We start from the raw sequence: 14,294 nt of genomic DNA, 5'->3' as shown, positions 1-14,294 counted from the left end.
TACAGTGATAGTATAGTATAGTATAACGATAGATAGTATAGTATAAACAATTTACCTCACAAAAATAATAACAAGCTTTTGGTTCCCATGAAGGACTAAGAAATATGGAAATGGTGAAACTCAAGAAAGACAGGTAAGAACAAAATCCAGGACAGTCTAGATGGTTAGAAATGTTTGTATTGTGGATATAGAATTAAAAAATGAAAGTACGCTATTTTAGCAGACTCTGAAATACTGGCATACAATGTGAAACAAATGTTATAGTCATCCTTTTGGAGAAATGAAATGTTTAGATGCAAAGCATCTTGGGTAACTACCTCACGAGAGAGCATTTGTCTCTATGCTAATGCACCGCCTTTATGATGACTCAAGTTATTTTCAGTTTCAAAGTTTTGCCCTTGCAATCTGGCCATTTCTCACTTCCTTTCTTTTGTTTTATCATGATATATTTTTGTTTAAGAATTCTGCTTACTTATGGCTTGGGGGTTTTTCTTGTTTCAGAGATTCTGCTTATTGGTGGCTTCTCTTTCTGTGTATATCCAAATTCTCTCATTGCATTACCTAATTCCTCCTCCAAATTCAGAGAGAGAACATGTAGTTAAGTGAATGACTCACAAAATATAATGCATTTCTGGTGTAATTCTTATGTCAGGAAAACTCAGGGGTCATTTCAGGATAATTGCTGCTAGTATTTCTTTGTTCTGAACTGTTTTAGAGTTTATTTTGAGAGTAAAAATTCAGGCAGCAAAATGCTACCATGGGGTCAACATCCCATCACTAGTCAGAACACCTTGGTGCAGGTTTGAAATCACCTACATGTAAGGACTCACCTAGAAGAGGGTTGTAGGTAAGAGAGGTACATTGGAATTTTTTAGTGATTCATGGAACTGGTAGATACCATCCATGGTTGCTGCTTTCCAGCCTGTGTTAATGGTAACATTTGGTAAACATCTTAAAGACTCTATAAAAAAATAAAAGAGCTGAAACTCCAAAATAGTTATCAGTTTATTATAAAATAATTTAATTCATTGTAGTGGTATCTATTATCACTGGTTTTTCCATGAAAGTGTTATAATGGATAACACCTAAATTAATCTAAGATGGTATTTGTGTTGGTATTTTAAGTTTCCATATGGTCAGTCTGTCTGAATAATATGCAGTGCTATAATAAACACTGATTCTACCCTCAAATTCCATAGTATAATCATATTTAAACTATATTTAAATAACAAATCAGGCAAAAAACCACAGACCTAAGAAAGGGCCACCTTGTCTAAATGAAGTGCCTTATTCAGAGAAGTAACTTGCTTTTTATGGTAGAGACCCAAGTAAAAGTAAATTTCTAATTTAGTAAGTAAAGGAATGGGTGATTTTCAGGAGATTTGAAAGTAGTAATTATTTTTTAAGTTAAACATAATGTAGTTTACTTGAAGGTAAAGATTCAGTCACCAAAGCCATATAATTATTCTGTTTCTTGATCTTGAGATTTTTCCCTTTCTCATAAGTAAGAAGATACATGATAGTTTCACAGAGGGAAAAATGTGGGCTCTTCTGTGAGCTTTATTGGGTGTTCTTATGCACTGGTAAAATGTTTTCCTATTTTAGGTTAAGTATTAAGTTGAGTGACATGTGGTTGCACCATTTTTATACCCCCTTGTTAAGTGACATACACTTCCATATGCTCGCTATTCAAAATAAGTGAGCAATTAGAATTAAGTGTAGGTGTTAATAGCATTTGCATAATTTTCCACCATTTACTCTTGGCTCCTGCCATTAGACTTTTAACCATCAAGAAATTAAAGTTATAGATATTTCAGATGATAATGAACTGTCTGGTTCCTTCATAATACCACTACAGAGGCAACTTTTTCCCATAAAACACACACACAACTCAGGTTTGAGGAGAATTTCAGGATGGCAATACCAAATCTAGGATAAATCTTTGGAGATCATTCTCCCCTTTGCTTTCATTTTATGGTATAAGAAAAAAGGTTCAGAGAGGTTTTCCTGGGCAAAAGCAAATAAATTCAAAATGAAAAATGAATACTTTATTAAAGAGAGGACATAAGCATCCATCATTTTATTCACCATAGCTTTACTGTGCTTTGCAGATACACATTTTTTACAAACTGAAGGTGTTCAACCCTGCATCAAGCAAGTCTATCAGTGCCATTTTCCAACAACATTTGCTCACTTCATGCCTGTCACATTTTGGTAATTCTCAGTCTTTTTCATTATTATATTTGTTATAATGGTCACCTGTGATAGTGCCCTTTTCTGTCACTTTTGTAACTTTTTTGGGGTGCCATGAACCATGCCCATATAAGAACTTAACTGGTGATTATTGTATGTATTCTGACTGCTCCACTGACCGGCCATTCCCCCATCTCTCTCCCTCTCCTCAAGTCTCCGTGTTCTGCAAAACACAACAGTATTGAAATTAGACCAGCTAATAACCCTTCAGTGGAATTCTAAGTGTTCAATTGAAGAATCACACTTCTTTCACTTTAAATAAAATGAAAGAAGGATTAAGCTAATGAGGAAGACACGTAGAAAGTTGAGATCAGTAAAAAACTAGGCCTCTTGTACCAGTTAGCCATGTTGTTTATGCAAAGGAAGAGGTTTTGAAGTACTACCCCAAGGCACACAAATGATAAAATATTGCTGTTATGGAGGAAGTTTGAGTGATGTGGATAGATCAGATCAGCCACCAACATTCCTTTAAGCCAAAGCCTAATCCAGAGTAAGACCCTAACTCTTTAATTCTGTGAAGGCGAAGAGAGGTGAGGAGGCTTCAGAAGAAAAGTTTGAAGCTAACAAAGATAAGTTCATGAGATTTAAGGAAAAAAGCCATCTTCATAACAAAGGTTTGAGGTGAAGCAGCAGTGCTGATGTAAAAGCTGCAGCTAATTATCCAGATGATGTAGCTAGGGTCATTAATGAAGGTGGCCGCATCAACCAACAGATTTTCAGTGTAGATGAAACAGCTTTCTAATGGAAGAAGATGTCATCCATGACTTTCATAGTTAGAGAGGAGAAGTCAGTGCCTGGCTTCAGAGCTTCAAAAGACTGGCTTTCCTGTTCAGGGCTAATACAGGTGGTGATTTTAAGTTGAAACCAGTGCTCATCAATCATTCTGAAAATCCTAGGGCCCTAAGAATTATGCTAAATCTCTTCTGCCCATGCTCTATAAATGATTTACTGAATATTTTAATCCTAATGTTGAGACCTACTGCTTGGGAAAAAAGATTTCTTTGAAAATATTACTGCTCATTGACTATGTATTTGGTCACACAAGAACTCTGATGGAGACAGACAAGCGTCGCATTGTTTCCATGCCTGCTAACACATTCTGCTGCTCATGGATTAAGGAGTAATTCTGAGTTTCAAGTCTTATTATTTAAGAAATACATTTTATAAAACCATAGTTGCCATTGGTAGTGATTCTTCTGATGGATATGGGCAAAGCAAATTGAAAACCTTTTGAAAAGAATTCACTATTCTAGATGCCAGTAAGAACATTTGTTATTCACGGAAAAAGGTTGAAATATCAACATTAACAGAAGTTTGGAAGACATTTACTCTATCTTTTGAATGACTTTGAGAGATTCAACACTTCAGTGGAGGAAGTAACTCCAGGGGTGGAGGAAATAGCAAGAGAAGTAGAATAAGAAGTGAAGCCTGCGGATGTGAATGAATCGATGAAATCTTATGATAAAACTTTTCACAGATTAGGAGTTGCTACTTGTAGTTGAGCAAAGGAGTAGCTTCTTGAGCTGGAATGTACTTCTGGTGAAGGTTGTTGAAATGACAACAAAAGATTTAGAACATTCCATAAACTTAGTTGATAAAGTAGCAGGAGTGTTTGAGAAGATTGAGTCCAACTTTGTAAGAAGTTCTAATGTGCGTAAAATGCTATTAGTTGCATCACTTGCAATAGAGAAATTGTTCAAGAAAGGAAGAGTCAATAGATTTGGCAAACTTCATTTTGTCTTTTTTTAAGAAATTGCCATGGCCACACCAACCTTCAACAACAGCTACTCTGATTGAAGCCAGACCCTCTACCAGCATAAAGATTTCAACTTGCTAAAAGCTCAGATGATGGTTAGCAATAAGGTATTTTAAATTAAGGTATGTACATTGTTTTTTAGATGTAGTACTATTGCACACCTAATACACTACAGTAGAGTGTTTGAACTGGGAAACCAAAAAATTCCTTTGACTTGCTTTTGCGATATTTGCTTTTATTGTGGTGGTCTGGAACCAAACCCGTAATATCTCTGAGGTATGTTTGCCTATATATGCAGAAATTTTAATTAGAAAGTATTCATTCTTTTACTCTCCCATATATATAAGAAAGATTGCTTTCATATTTTATTTAAGTTTCTCTATTATGAGCAAATACATTTAGAAATTTAATTTACACTTAAACTTTGAAGGACGTGTGGTACATGTTATAACTCTAACAGCTCAGCTTCAGTTTATCCGTGGCTCTAGGGGTACATAAAAGTTTCACTACAGAGTTTCATGTTTTATACTTGAAGCATTCCTACTGTGGAATGGCATCACTCTTGGTAGATCTGGCCAACATTCTGCCCATCATCACAAAAAAACCCCATCAATTTAATTGACTGAGAAACAAAGGAAGTGCAAGACCTCTTAGCTCACATTTTGTGGGTGTGTCACATCATTGTGCTCATGTTGACATGTTCCTTGGTGCCTCTTTGTGGGATTCTCTCAGCACCTTAAGCTCCTAGAGGTCGGGAACTGCATTTTATATTTCCAACACTCTTCCTCATGCCTGGTGCAATTCCGTGGACATAGTTGTTTTAATAAATGATTGTTTGCTAAGTAATTATGGGATTATGTTTGAGAGAGCTCATGCCTGAGGTGGATTATTAAGTAAATAGTAATTAAGCAGGTGAAGTCACATATACCTTTAGTTGAGTTTTAACTCTTTCTCTTTCCCTTGTTTTGTTTGCTGATAATGTTACCAAGAATACTTAGAATAATCCTCAGATACCTCTTCCTTGTGCAGTATAAGAAGAGAGCTATTATACACTTGTCTTCTGTGAATAAATTATCTGAAATTTAATTGTGATGTGACCCTAGAACTTAGAGATCAAATAATTGTAAGGTTGAAACTGTCATGGCTACTAATATTCTGAGCCTCAGTAATTCTTAGAGGCATTTATCAGAATTGAGGGCATTTATGAATTTTTATATCTTACTATTTTAAATGGTTCTTAGTGAGATACTAATCAGAAACTTTTTATGTGATAAAGTGGGAGTTTTCTGAAAGGAAAGGGGGAGGCTGTAGAGAACTTTAGATGAGCTAATCCTATTACAAGTTGTGAAAGAAAATCTTGGGCACATGATCAGAATGGGCAGACATCCATAAATTGTACCTTTCATGGTGCTGTAAAGATGTCTTAGGCAGTTTATCACAAACAGACACCTTCTAGGCTTGTCATAGTTTATAAACATTTGAATATGTTGTCAACACTTATAAATTGGGAAATTTTACTTAAAAATTTGGATTTGTGCTTCTTTTGTAAAATTAGTCCTGGCAATTATGGTTTTGGATCTTAGTATTGCTATAATTGGTTAAATCAGCTGGCCCCTTTTAATGGATAAAGGTAAGTCCAGGGAGAAGAAATCCTGGGGCAAAATACCTCTAAAAACCGAAATCAGTCAAAGGGGGAAATAAATTTTAAAACCCATTTATTGCTTACAAAACTGCAGTCTGGTCCATCTCTCTTTCCTGCTCCAGCAGCAGCAAAACCGGCCTCCCCCTCACCTCTCGGGTACAGATAAGCCCTCCTTGCCCAGGTAATTACCCATTGATATGGAGATGAACTTCTCTCCACCCCTGAGGAATGACGCAAATACACTAAAGCCATACTTCTCTCCACCCTTAGAGCTCCTGTTGATATGCAGATGTACTAAAGCCAAGTGAGATATGCTGGAAATATTACAATTTTACTCACAATAAGGTACTCTTATTTTATAGAATAAATTTATACATTTTTTAAATCTCCCAGGTGCCACTGGGCTCCTTCACTCATATGTGATCTGTCCAACAACTTTGGCTTTTGGCTTTGTTGGTCTTATCTTAAGCTCACAAAGATGTGTGCCCTTGACTTACTAGAATTAATATAAGGGCCTTAGTGGACTACATTCAAAGCTGCAGCTAAGATAGAGTGGATCTGTACTGTTTGATATGGTAGCCTCTGGATATATACAACTATTTAAATGTATTTCATTAAAATTAAATAAAAATAGGGCAAATATGGGAAAAGGATTAAAGGGTAGTAACTTCCAGATATAAAATAATAAATAAGACACAGAGATACAAGTAACAGCATAGGGAATATAGTTAATGATATATAACAATTTGTATGGTGACAGATGGTAGCTAGATTTATTGTGGTAGTGAGAACTTTTTAATGTATATAAATTTTGAACTGTTATGTTGCACACCTGGAACTAATATTGTATGTCAACTACAATTAAAAAAAGAAAAAAATTAAATTTAAAATTCAGTTCCTCAGTTGCTTAGCTGCATTTCTAGCTATATTTAAAACTGTCATTCCAGATAGATTGAGAACATTTTTATCACTGCAGAAAGTTGTACTGGACAACAGTAATACACATAGTAAAATCTTTACAAATGATAATAACAAAAGCAAAATCCAAGGATAATGGACTTCAAATTGAAAGTGTTAAAGAATGAACAAGTAAACAACCAACACCCACTGAATTGAAGCCCAGGTAGTGGGAAGTGTTTAAAAAGATAATCTAAATTTCCTTTAGTCAGTTTAGCACACTGGCTGAAATGGATTGCATTCTAGGAAAACAGAAGTATTTATACAGGAAATGGAAAGAACTACCACTGAAAACAACTGAGGTTATGAACAGAGGAATTTTCAGAAGAAAAAGATGAAAATTAAAGAAAAATCCTGAAAACTATACATGGCCTCTTACATTTGTATGGGTATAATTCTATAATGGATCCCCAAATTAATGACTTAGGAGTGTGTAATGAAACAGTCACATAGTGAGCCAGCTTATGAGAAGAACAAATAGTGGGAAAATACCTATTAATTAGGCCTCTATGTCAAAAGTAATTTAATGAGGAACTTCAAGGAATTTTTTTGTCTTTCTTGATGGTGATTTGCCTGGTTCATCTTCAAGATCTCTCCAAGTTGAAAAGTATTATGCTTTTACTAGTAAAAGAATAATTCCTTTGAATGCAAGATTTAAAACAATTAGGTAGATTTATAGCTAGCTGAGTCAGTAACTTAAAATATAGTCACTAAGTAGATACTAAGTCAGGAGGGATCTCTTGTAGCATTTCATAAAATCAGAAGATTATATGTTAAGATGTGTCATGTTTTATATTTTTATCAATGATGTAAGTGAATGGATTCATAGGAGGCAAGCTTATTAAATTATCAGGTGACAGAAAGCTGACAGGAAAGTTAATATATACAATGTCAGAATTAAACTTTGAACAGATTTTGATGACTCTAAATTAACAAGATAAGAAGAGTTAGAAGGTTTTTTTTTCAAAGGTGATATTTAATGGATAATTTTATTTTTAGGGCATGGACTTGTTTTCCTTGAGAAATTGTGAATTGCAGGCTCAAGACTGAAAGTAACTTGACAGCCTAGGACTCTGGGTTTATTAAACAAAGTGATTAGCAGTGATGCCCTTGTGTTCAGCCTAGCGTGGAACCAGCTTCTCCTTGAAATGGTGTCATTACTTATCTTCAGGAAATAGCACTCTCCTTGTTTTCCTCCTATCCTACAAACCCCTCCTCAGCCTTTATTGATTCCTCCTTGTCTCCCCTGTCTTTTAACTTCAAGTGTCTGTCACTCCTGTTCCATCTTCAGCATTCCTTTAGTGACTGATCACTGACTGATGGCATTTCCCTTACTGTGTGGGGACTGCTCCAATTTTAGATCTCAAGTCTGTCTCTGAACTCCACATTAGTATGTCCAGCAGCCTACTTGGATAGGCATTCTCCTCTTGACTTTCTAGTAGATGCACTTAAGCAGACTGAATTCCTAATTTTCTCTTCCAAACTTGCACCACATTCAGTGTTCTCCATCTCAATTAATGGCACTGACTATTTTCTTGTAGTTTAAGAGAAAAACTTGGAATCATCCTTGACTCCTTACTTTTTCTCACACTCCAAATATAATCAGAAAAATTTGTCTGAATTTTTCCAAATTTCCTAAGTTTTCAACATCTCCACTTCTGCCCCTCTGACCCAATCTACCATCATCTCTCACCCGGATATTTCATTAGCCTCCTATTTTTACCCTTGCTACATTCTGTATACTTTGAACTGTGCAGTCAAGTTAATCCATTTAAATATACCCTTTTCATTTCGTAGCTCAAAATCCTTCAGTGGGGCCCATTGTCTCTCAGAATATGCTTCTAAAGTCCTTACTGTGGTCTGCAGGTCATTCCTACCCAGGACTTTTCTGACCTGACATAATTTTCTGCCACCTCATTGGCCCTGCCCTGTTCCTTTAACATTTCAGGTCTGGTCTTGTTTCAGGACATTGCACTCTGTCTACAATGCCTTTTTCCAAGATGTCTTTGTTGCTCACTCCCTCACATCCTTCAAACTTTTATTCAGATACTACTTTTTCATTTAGACTGTCCTAATTTCTTTATTTAAATTTTTTTCAATTTCCTCTAATCCCAAACTTGCTTCCGTACTTAATTTTTCTCTGTGGCATACATTATCTTCTAAACTGCAGTGTAACCAATACATATTCTTAATATCTATCTTTACCCCCTAAAATATAAACTCCACAATGTCAAGGACTTCTGCCTGTTTTATTCACCATTTTATCTCTTATTCTTAGAATAGTGTTGCCATATGGTAGGTACAATGAAATTATTTCTGAATGAAGACATGCCTATTGGAACACATTTAAGAGTCATTGAATAAAGCTAATGTGAAAGATATAAAGGATTTATGTTTCTTTATATGTTCATCATTTCTGAGGAATCTAAGAAAGAAAAACGTCTCAATTTATAGGAACGAAGTCCAAAGTAAAAGGCATAAAAACGCTTTCTGTGTCGTCACAAACTTTTTACTTTGCATTTATGCTTTTGAGGAAGGCAGTTGAAAAACATCAGTTTTAATAGAGAATGTTGAAATTGGGAAAGTTAGACTGAATGAACACACTTTATATTTTTGAGATGTTAAATGAAAAAATTAAGTTATTATGAGGTGATTCAGGAAGAAATAGTAGTAATGGGTAAAAATAACTGATACAATTTCAATGTTTAAAACATTATCATCAATATTCTATATTCAGTTACTATTTAAAATGGTTTATCTGTAGTGGTCAGTAGGAATCTTCTTTTCCAGGCAGCACTCAAGCAGAGGCTAGGAAATTATAGAATGGGCTGTGCTGTGGATGGAAGGCGAGGCTTATAGTTCCCACATGAGTTCTAATATTCTATGATTTTTACTACTAAGCATAGTTCTATGTACAAATATGGCTATGTGGCTGTATGTATAGATATGTACATGAATAGGTTTATATAAAATTTCTGTACATGTTTGATATGTAGTTATAAATGTACACATATATATCACATAAATATATTAGTTTTATTTTTATGGGCAGTAATTTGACCCTAAAGGCTACCTCATTGAATGTAAAATGCATCAGTCTTTACCTGAGCTCAGAGTTCACATTAAAATCATTCCTCCTTTCCAGTGTTTCCTCCTCTCTGGGACATAAAATTCCATGTACAAAGTCAAGGCCTTTGTATGATAAGCATAAATTTGAACCTTTAAAACATCAGGAGCTGGCCACGCTAACAAACATCTCTACCAAACATTACTTACTCCTTAATCTAAGTTTCAAATTTTCTCCAACATAAATTCATTTTTCCCAGAAAACACAACTATAATTAACAGTTCTATTTTACAGGACACATTTTTACCATATAAGTTAGCTCCTAAATTTTTCCATAGGCAATTTTCTGAAAATGACAAGCATCAGTTAATCTTATGGGTGTGAAGTTTACATGTTGAAACATGGCATTATCTCTTATTTACTGAACTAGATCAAAAAGAAAGAGAAAAATCACTGAGCTGGCAAGATGAATAAAGTTCGTATGTTCTGTTATCTCAAAGAGCAGGTGTTAAATTTATTATATTTATGAAGATTATGAGAATGTTGGGTGAGAATTTTCAGTTGCATTCCAGATAAAACTCCCTTGTGAATGAACTACTTCCAAAAGTTGATGACATGGTTATCAAAGAATTATTTAGTTTATTAGATTTAAATGTTCATATATATGTCAGTGTTTATAATAGTAATCATTTTTAAGTAAGTCTGTACAAGTGCTTCTTAAACTTTAAGATACATATGACTTACCAGAGGATCAACATAAATACAGATTCCTGGGCGTGGCCTTTGGACATTCTCATTCTGAGGTTGGATAACGCTGTCATGCTTTTTTAATGAGCACATACGTACCTGTGGCTTCTCTACTATATGGCGTAGGTGGTCCATGGACTACACTTTGCTTAACACTGTGAACCTTTATGTAGATCCTTATTTATTAAGTCGAAGATTTTTTTATAAGCTTGATTCATATAGATATGTATAGAGTGTAAGTCCATTTGGATTTAGGTCTAGATTTTTAATTTTTTTCTTCTCACACGTTTATTCTAACAGCCTCTGTTTTACATCTTCCAAAACATACATGGAAGGAAGGAACAAAACAACTTTCTTTCCTAGCTGAGCCCTGATTACTTTGCAGAGACATATTTGGGGAGAGAGCACCCTCATGTGGTAATGGGGTGCTAAAATATTCTGAGATTTTCTTCAAGTCTTTGGCAACCTCAAGAAAACAATTGCTAGTAACTGTACCCCCAACCCATTGGATCGTTTTGTTTCCAGAGTTTTGAGAGGAAATTTTTTTTTTTTGACGCCTAAAGAGGAAGATGTTAGCTTGCAAAGATTGTTATGTTCCCACTGTAGATTTTCAGCTTCCTACAACTGTGACTTCCTTTATTGGTTCAAGAAACCTATCTCAAATGCTTCTCTTAAATCCTAATGAAGGACTGCTCTAAATTAAGCTGCTGGGGACATAGGCCTTATCACACAAACACAGCATTCTGTTATTAGGTTAGTGTTTTTTCTGGACTACGGGAATAATTTAACTCTGCTCTAATAAACTCAGAAATGAAGTATCAAAAATATTCTAAGGTTTACGGAAATTTTTGCATGAACACTAAGTGGTTCAAAAACAACAACAAAAATAACTTTTACACAATGAAACTGCCCCTGTGCTTGAGCATAAAATATTCTGGGTGAGAAACATTTCTGTACAAGACAGCTAAGCAGCTCAATTTCCTATTGTGTTTGGGGAATGCCAGACTGCCCAATAAACAAAAGCAATAGCTCAGCCAAAAGAAAAACATTAACCCCAGTAAACAAAGAAGATATGGGAGTCAAGTATGATGCCCTGATTAAAATGTATTATAATGTAAGAGAGTAATTTTGAATGCTTACAATGAAATTAGTAATCGTTTAAAATAAAAAGCTTGCCATTCCATTGCCTTAACTGGACATGATTATTCTATAAGGAGGATAATCCATTTAACATATACCTCCTTTCTCTGAGTATGCCCTGTAGTTAGTAATACTGAAGAATATCATGGAACCAAAGACAGTAGGTTACAGGGAAAATATAAAAAGAATATAGAAAGAGTGTGATAAATGTCGGGAAAGAATAGTATACATAAATTACTATAGGAAACTGAAATCAATTTGAAATTACAAAGTCTAGATTCATAGAATCATTTCAAGAATATAAATAATTTAGAAAGCAGAAAAAGAGTTATAGGAGGCATGGGAATAAAATTAAGAGAAAAACAGTAACTTGGTAGAATCTAAGGTTTATTAGAAGAGCAAAGAGCAAAAACACTTCAGTAATGATAGTGCTGTAGGTAACAGATGAAGAAAATCATAAAGTCGAAGACTATATGAATAATGGTAATTATAGAAAAGATGCACTAAGGACTTGGATTAGAGAAAGGATTTATCGAGGATTTGGACCCACAAGACAAATGATTGATATCACCAAGTAGAAGAATGAAAAATTGACAGTGATTAAAAACAAGAACAAGAAAATCTACACACAGCATGTAAACGATGTAACAAAGGAAAAGAAGGACATTTCAAATACACAAGTCTCAGGGATTATATAATCCAGATGTTAGTCAAGTTTTCTTGAAAACAATTCAGATAAACAAGAGAAGAATGGATATAATGAGCTATGAATGAAGACATTGCTGGTGGGCATAGAGGATGTCATTACTGTTAAAATTATGTAAAAAAAACAATATATGAGGAACAGGCAATACCATATAGAATTTTAAAAAGCCATATGGGAGCAAAAGAAAACATGAATTAAAAACAAAGTCAAGTATATAGCTATTACAACAAAAATGTAAAATTATGAGCTTGTAAATTATTATTAAAAAGTTTCAATATGAGTTAAAACGTAATAACTATGTAATCTATAGAATATATACTCAAATTCACATGCAATTATAATTAGGCAAATTAAAACTTTGTCAAGTATTTTAACTACAATACAAACTTGGCCATCAAAAACTCAGTAAAGAAGGCACTACTGTTCTTAATTTTATATGAGAAGAGTTCACCTTTAGAAATTTTTATGAATTTGAATAAATTCCATAGTTTAATGCTGTAACCCTGACCTTCTGACTGTTCAAATCTGGTGTTCTTTCTGGTCTGCTATGCCACAAAATTTTCACTTTCTAACTTTCTAATATATGTTATTATATTTAGAAAATTCCATTTTTCATCATTTTATAATTATCTGAATGCTGATTGTGGTTCATCATGAAAATGTAGACTAAATGGGAATAAAATGAATGAAACAAACCCACATGCTAAACTGATAAATTGAATGTCATATGAACTGGGTTTTAAGATTGTCTCTCTTCTGGTGACATTGCCAAGAGTTTGCTGTGTTTTAAAAGAGTTACTCGATTTCTTATCCATAAAATGAGTTAGTATTAATCATGCATATCACCATAGGATAAAGAAGGATGAAGTAATACTTTTTAATCTAGACATTAGCATCTACCTAGTTTAAAACCTTTCTAATGATGAGAACCAGTACAACATTACAAAAATAATGTGATCAATGTATCCAAGACTGGGTGTGTGGGAACCAGGGATCTGTGTCTCTTCTATATACCTTTGCATTGCCAATCCCACCTAATACTTTCTCCATATTTGCTGTTTAATAAACTATTGTTGAATTAATTAATTGATTAGCTACTTATTCAACAAAAGGAGGCTTAACAAAACTTTTTAAGTGAAGTGTCTTAGAATTTTCTAAAGTAAAGAGGGTTTGTTGAGGAAAGCTAAACCTATAATTTAAAATTATATTTATATTATAAAAATTTAACTTAGGCATAAACATTTGAAATCTTAAAAACAATAACCAGATACAGCTACAATGTTGGTCTGCAGTTAGCTATCCATCCTTTCTCACAAGTGACAGAGTCTGGCTAGGTGTTCACCAATTTCCCTCCCTTCCCACACATAAAAGTTAATATTCTGTACAACTAAGCAACATGTTTCATATTAGACTGGCTATATCTACATCTGAATTTATAAGTAAATTTCAGAGTTCCAAGTCATTGTGCACACAACTACCCAAAGAATAGTATTTGAACTACCGCTTTAATCAGTTGTATTTCTATGGCTCCTGGGTTTTGCTTTCATACAAGACTTATGTAAACTATAAGGACATGGAAGACAGTCAACTCACAGTGTTTGCAAAATCTGTTCTCCAGAAGCCTGTGGATGCTGAGAGTAATCATAGGAGATGACTGCTGGACTTTGCTGTATTTATTTGATGCAAACAAAACAAAACAAACAAAAAACACAATTTAACACCACGTGAATGTGCCTCCCCTAATCCTTAAAATTTTGTTACTTAATAATTGCTTCATATGTATTACCCAATATTTTTCTTTGTGCTAAATCATGTATCATCCTCTCTCTACCGCTGCCTGCTCCTCCCCAGCTGCAATTTCTGTGGTTAGATATCCACCTCCAACATCCTGATAAAGCTTACACACAAGTGCCCCTTCCTCCCAAACCCCTGTATACATACACACACACACACACACACACACACACACACACACACACACACACACACACACACACACACATATTGTATGGTTGTTACCCAGTTT

This window comes from Manis javanica, chromosome 7 (genome assembly GCF_040802235.1).
Source record: "Manis javanica isolate MJ-LG chromosome 7, MJ_LKY, whole genome shotgun sequence".
Lineage (NCBI taxonomy): Eukaryota > Metazoa > Chordata > Mammalia > Pholidota > Manidae > Manis > Manis javanica.
This window is presented reverse-complemented; position numbering follows the sequence as displayed.